The 6,483-nt window shown below is 42.8% G+C and overlaps 2 pseudogenes; both read right to left on the reverse strand.

Moving 5' to 3' along the window:
- Positions 1 to 1,491: 1,491 nt before the first annotated feature.
- LOC119310761 lies at positions 1,492 to 4,091 on the reverse strand (annotated as a pseudogene).
- A 973-nt stretch (positions 4,092 to 5,064) lies between these two features.
- Positions 5,065 to 6,483, reverse strand: part of LOC119310764 — an 8,484-nt pseudogene continuing 7,065 nt past the window's right edge.

Raw genomic sequence — 6,483 nt, forward strand, 5'->3', positions numbered from 1 at the left:
TGCCCCCCACCACAGTTACACACCTTGATCATACCATCGTAGTGCTTAGGCGAAGCCCTGTGCCGGTAACATCATCATCACCGTCGCCACGCCGTCGTGCTAACGGACCTCACCCTCGTCCTCAACTGGATCAAGAGCATGAGGGACGTCATCGAGCTGAGCGTGTGCTGAACGCGGAGGTGCCGTATGTTCGGTACTTGGATCGGTTGGATCGCGAAGAAGTTCGACTACATCAACCGCGTTACTAAACGCTTCCGCTTTCGCTCTACGAGGGTACGTGGATACAGTCTCCCCTCTCGTTGCTATGCATCTCCCAGATAGATCTTGCGTGATTGTAGGATTTTTTTTGAAATTATTGCATTCCCCAACATCGGGGACCGAGGTGCTTAAGCGGCACGACCCGGGGAACGGCATGTGACCCCTTTGTGCGGTACAGGAGACGGAGACCCATATCCTATTCTCCTATACGGCGGCGAGAGCATTATGGACGTTCGTCCATGAGGCGTTGGGGCCCGACTAGGAGGCCCTGAACCTTGTGGACTTCCCCAGTATAGGGCTACACAACCGTCATAACATCGCCGTCTTTTTTGGCTCATTTTTGCGGCGATGTCGTGGACATTATAGACGACTCGTAATAAAATGATGATTGAGAAGGGCTTCCCGCGAAAGGCATCTGACTCCCTTTTTAAATTCCTTACTTTTCTGCAGCACTGGCACCCGCTCTCGAAGCGGCGTGACCGCGACCGTGTCAGCCTCATGCTGGATGCGCTCATGGCTACAGCACGTCGGCTTTCGTCGGCTTAGTGCCGCTTGGCGGCTGCCACTAGGTGGCTTTTTTTCTGATTTCTTTTTGATTTCTTGGGCTTATTTGTGTTGTGGCCCCAACCGTAGTTTCTCGCTTGTGACTTAGATGTTTGTTGTTTGGACCATTGCTTTATGTATAAAGCGGGGTGAAAGCCTATTTCAAGGCAGAGGTTGGGGTTATCCTCTTTTAAAATCAACAAAAACAAATTAAACCATCAAAACACAGGTCTTGTTTCTAGTAGTGGTGTCCATTAATTGTGTTTTGTACCAGTTTCCTGTTGGATTCACTAATTCATAATCCATTGATGTTAATTTGCAGAATCAAGCTTCGTAGTGGAGCACGACTGGGTTCATGAATCTGAGGAATTCGATTGTCACACGAGGCGCACAAATCAATAAAGATGTCGGTGAGGGGTACACACACGAACAGGTGGTTGGTCGGCACTACACCGCCTGCCTTTCTGGTGTCATGACGACATGATAAGGTGTCGAGGGAGCATGGCTTATACACATGGCCTATGTCCACATTATTACAACAAGAACCTTTTGAAACTAAGGCAGTGTTATTACCAGTATTAATAATCTTAACAGAATCTACGCGCCGAAACAAGGTGCGTTGGGGGCGACAGTCCGTACGTGCCCACTGACGACTGACGATGTTGCTTTTTTTTCATTTCGACAATTCAGTCATGGGGCGGCACTCCGTTCGGCTGCTGCTCCTATGGCCTTCGTGTACTCCACTTTGATCTTCTTCAATCTCACAACCACATCACTCATGGTCACTCTCTCGTCAAGCGAGTCCCTGGAGCAAAGCAGGCCCAGCTTGAACATCGGAACAAGAAAGCCCTCCAAGCTAACGGTGGAAGAAGAGCCGTGTATTAGCTGGTCATCCACGACATGCACAATCTCCCTAGGAAACGCCTCAAGCACCCACCGCCTGAGACTACGATCTCCGACAAAAAGGTCATCAGTTGGTCTCTTTCCAGTCAAGACTTCAAGGAACACGATTCCATAGCTGAATATGTCACTCTTTCTCGAAGCTTTTCCGAGGGACCCATACTCTGCTCATAGAATGAATTTATGAACAAAAAATAAATCATGTCTAATTAAACATAATTTACTAAAAGTTAAATTAAATGCACCATTTTAATACCTGGTGCCATGTAACCAACTGTGCCGGGCATGCTCGAGTAAATTACTGAGCTTTCATCACCGAGTAACAGCCTTGCAATCCCAAAATCCGCCACATGTGCTATCATGTCCTCGTTGAATAGCACGTTGCTCGGCTTCAGGTCACAGTGCAAGACCACCTCATGGTGCTCATGGTGTAGATACTCCATTGCCATGGTCACATCGAGCATGATGTCCAACCTCTCGAGGAACCCCAAATTCCTTACATGTCCAGAGTCGTGAAGCAGCGTTTCTAAGCTGCCATTGGACATGTATGGAAGCACCAACGCTCTGAAATCCAGGTTGGAGCAGGTGGTGAGTATCCTTATCAGGTTGCGGTGCCGTACCATGCGCAACACACCACACTCAACATCGAAACTTCTAATGGCTTGTTCCAACCGCATGTCAAGAACTTTATTGCAACCACCACACCATTTTGTAGCTGGCCCTTAAATACTTTTCCAAAGCTTCCAGACCCCAACAAGTTCCTCTCGGTAAAATTGTTAGTGGCACGAACGAGGTGATGGTAGGAGATCAACTGATGGTTGGTTATGTCAACCATACCGGCAGAAACTATCATCCGCTCATGCTTCTTAATTTTCCTCTTGATCATTATATATACACATGAAGCTATAACTCCAGTTACTATGATGATTGAGGGGAGCAAAATCTTCAGCCTGTGGTTGTTTGTTCCTTTGGTAGTGTCACTTGGACACTGTGAAAATCCTAAAGCCAAAGCACCACACAGCCCCGAGTTCCCAATCAAGGATTGCATGTTGATATTTGTGAAAACTCCTCGTTGAGGTATCTGGCCTTGTAGGTGATTGTAAGAGAGGTTCAAACTAGTGAGGATGGTAAAATTAGCTAGGTACTTTGGGATGGTACCAGAGATGTGATTATGGGATAGGTCCAAAGTTTGCAAGCTGGTTAGTTTGGCAAAAGAGTTTGGAATCGAATTATGAAATGAATTGTGTGATATGTTCAAGAAGGCTATCATTTGAAGTTTTCCAATTGAATCTGGGAGGCTACCAACCAAACGGTTGGTAGAGATATCCATGCTATTTATTTGCTTCAGATAGCCTATGTCAACCGGTAATGTGCCATTCGAAAGGTTTTCAAAAAGATCAAGCTGGAGGAGACTATCAAGATGAAACAAACTTGGTGGTATAGAGGATGATAACTGGTTACCAGATAATGCCAGGTATTCTAAGTTGTTGAGGTTACCAATGTCCTTTGGTATGCAACCAGTGAACACATTGTCCAAGAGGAGCAAATATTCGAGATTTTTGAGCATTGAATCTGAGATGGGATGGGCCCAAACAAGTTATTTGTATAAAGGGCAAGAAACTGTAGATTCTCCATCGTCACGATGGGTTGTGGAAATACACCATGCAGCTTAGAGGGGGTTTGTTTCCAGGGACTTATTGGCTTAGGGACTTAAAAAAGTCCCTATAAGTCCCATCTAAACCAAACAGGAGGGACTTATAGGGACCTAAAGTGGGCATTTGAGACTTATGAAATAAGACTCTCAAAGAAGGACTTATAGGGACTTATAGTTGTAATATGGTCTTATAGGAACTTATAAGTCCCAGAACCAAACAGGTAAGGACTTTTTAGAGACTTGAGACTTATAAGTTGGGACTAAAAAAAGTCCTAGGACTATGAACCAAACAGGGCCTTATTTTTTGAAAGATCCAGCACAACGAGACTAGTTAAATTTGAAATCGTAGTTGGAATTTCACTCACTAAGTTGATTCCCCATGCGCTGAAATGTTGCAGCTGGCTTGATAGATTCCCTACATATTCAGGGAGGCCACAACTAGTGAAGTTATTTGAGGCAATGCCAAGATACTGGAGTTTTCTAAAATTAGTACGAGAAGCGCTTCGGTACACCCCCTACAAAACGTATAAAGGATAGTATGGACCTTTTACAAATTGTACGCACTTTCATATGTACTAGGTTTTTTTTTTTGAAGAAAACATATGTACTAGTAGAACCTATACGGTGTATGGTTCGAACAATTCCCGTCGCACAGCCCGTTTAGCTTTTTTTGGTTTTAAGCTTCAAAAAATTAGATGCCATACGTGTGATTCGAACTGCAGGCCTCATGCACCATGCGTGAGTGCAATAACCAGCTGGGATAGCTAATGTGATGTGCCTACTAACCTTGTTTTAATCTTCTTGTCCGAGACAGATAACACTAAGGAAAATATGCACCAACTCTTTGGTTTTACTTTGTTTTATTATTTTCTTCACGGTTTTTTAGTCTTCTTTTTTGTTCATAAAATACAAATATTCGAATTCTAGAAAATTGCACAGAAATTTTGAAAAAATATTCATGTCTTTCAAACTTGCTCAGAATTTCAAAAAACAAACATTTTTTAAATGAGCAAACAAAATTTTGAAACACGTATTAAAAAAACAGTAACAAATTTGGAATTAAAAAATCAGAAAACACGAACAAAATTTGAATTCTGGAAATTTTGAATTTATAAGAAATAGAAATAATAAACAAAAAATGAAAAGTCAAAGAAAACGAAAATGGAAAAAAGAAACAGAAATAACGTGGTTCACGACCTCTGAGAAGGTTCCCAAAGCCAGGAAAAAAATGGCTGGGAAGTAGAGATTCCCATATCCGAGAACATATTGTTTTCAGTTTTATCCCTTTGTATTTATTTTATGTTTACAATTCAAAATAACAATTTTAAGTACCTATTCAAATTATTATTTTAATTACTTTTTTCCTTCAAACATACCATGTATGTCCATGATGGGCAATGCCCACTGGCTGGCAAAAGTTGGAATCATTTCAAGAATGTCCAAAAATATCATGTTCAATGTACGATGCCTGGGTAGGCTAGAAAGTTCAGTTTGAGAGCATGTTATTTTTTAAAATCCCTCAACAAAGGGCGATAAATGGTCTATGTCCACATTATTACAACAAGAACTTTTCGAAACTAAGGCAAGGTTATTACAAGTATTAATAATCTTAACAGAATCTGCGTGCCGACACAAGATGCGTTGGGACGACACTCCGTATGTGTCCACTGAAGTCTAACGATGTTGCTTTATTCATTTAGACAAATCAGTCATGGGGCGGCACTCCGTTCTGCTGTTGCTGCTCCTATGGCTTTGGTGTACTCCACTTTGATCTTGTTCAATCTCACGACCACATCTCTCATGGGCATTCTCTCGTCAAGCGAGTCGCTGGAGCAGAGCAGGCCCAGCTCGAACATCGGCATAAGAAAGCCTTCCAAGCTGACGGTGGAAGAAGAGTCGTGTATTAGCTGGTCATCCATGACATGGACAACCTCCCTAGGAAACGCCTCGAGCACCCACCGCCTGAGACTATGATCTCCAACAAAAAAGTCATCAGTGGGTCTCTTTCCAGTCAAGACTTCAAGGAACATGATTCCATAGCTAAATACGTCGCTCTTTCTCGAAGCTTTTCCAAAGGACCCATACTCTGCTCATGGAATGAATTCATAAACAAAACAGGAATTAGATTATGACAAATGAACATAACTAATTAACACTTACATTAATTATAACATTTACATACCTGGAGCCATGTAGCCAACTGTGTCAGGCATGCTCGCGTAAATCACGGAGTTATCATCACCAAGTAACAGCCTTGCGATGCCAAAGTCCGCGACATGTGTTGTCATGTCATCATCGAAGAACACATTGCTTGGCTTCAAGTCACAGTGCAAGACCACCTCATGATGCTCATGGTGTAGATACTCCATTGCCATGCACTAGTAGAAAAGGGGGCAATGGTCCAGGCCAGGTCAGCCCATTAGTCCCAGTTCAATCCAGAACCGGGACCAATGGGGGCATTGGACCCGGTTCGTGAGCCCCGGGGTCGGCCGGGCCACGTGGACCATTGGTCCCGGTTCGTCTGGACCTTTTGGTCCCGGTTGGTGAGACGAACCAGGACCAATGGTCCTCGCTCCTGGCCCACCACTATTGGTCCCGGTTGGAGGCATGAATCGGGAGCAAAGGCCGCCCATTAGTACCGGTTCATACCACCAACCGGGACTAAAGGGTTGGTCCTCGTTGCGGCCAGAGTTTAGTCCCACCTCGCCAACCGAAGGGGGCTCACACCGGTTTATAAGCCCCTTCCTCTCTGCCTTGTTGAGCTCCTCTCAAAATGAAAATAGATGCCCTTATACAGGGAATTTGACATAAATTCATACTGAATTTCTCTGAAGTTAGTAGAAATTTATTATGAATTTAGGTTGAATTTTCTCTATAAGCGCATCTATGCTCATTTTTTTAGTAAAGTTAATCACAGCTATTTTTTCTTCTATTTATTTCTGAGTAGTTTTTTATATAGTTTTTTTTTCTTTTCTGCTATATTTATTTTTTTCTATTTTTTTCTGAGTTGTAATAAGTCATTAAAAATAAAAAAGATTTTAGTAAAGTTAATCACAATTATTTTTTCTTTTATTTATTTCTGTGTAGTTTTTTATATAGTTTTTTTCTTTTCTGCTATATTTATTTTT

The sequence above is a fragment of the Triticum dicoccoides genome, chromosome 5B, assembly GCF_002162155.2.
Source record: "Triticum dicoccoides isolate Atlit2015 ecotype Zavitan chromosome 5B, WEW_v2.0, whole genome shotgun sequence".
Classification (NCBI taxonomy): Eukaryota; Viridiplantae; Streptophyta; class Magnoliopsida; order Poales; family Poaceae; genus Triticum; species Triticum dicoccoides.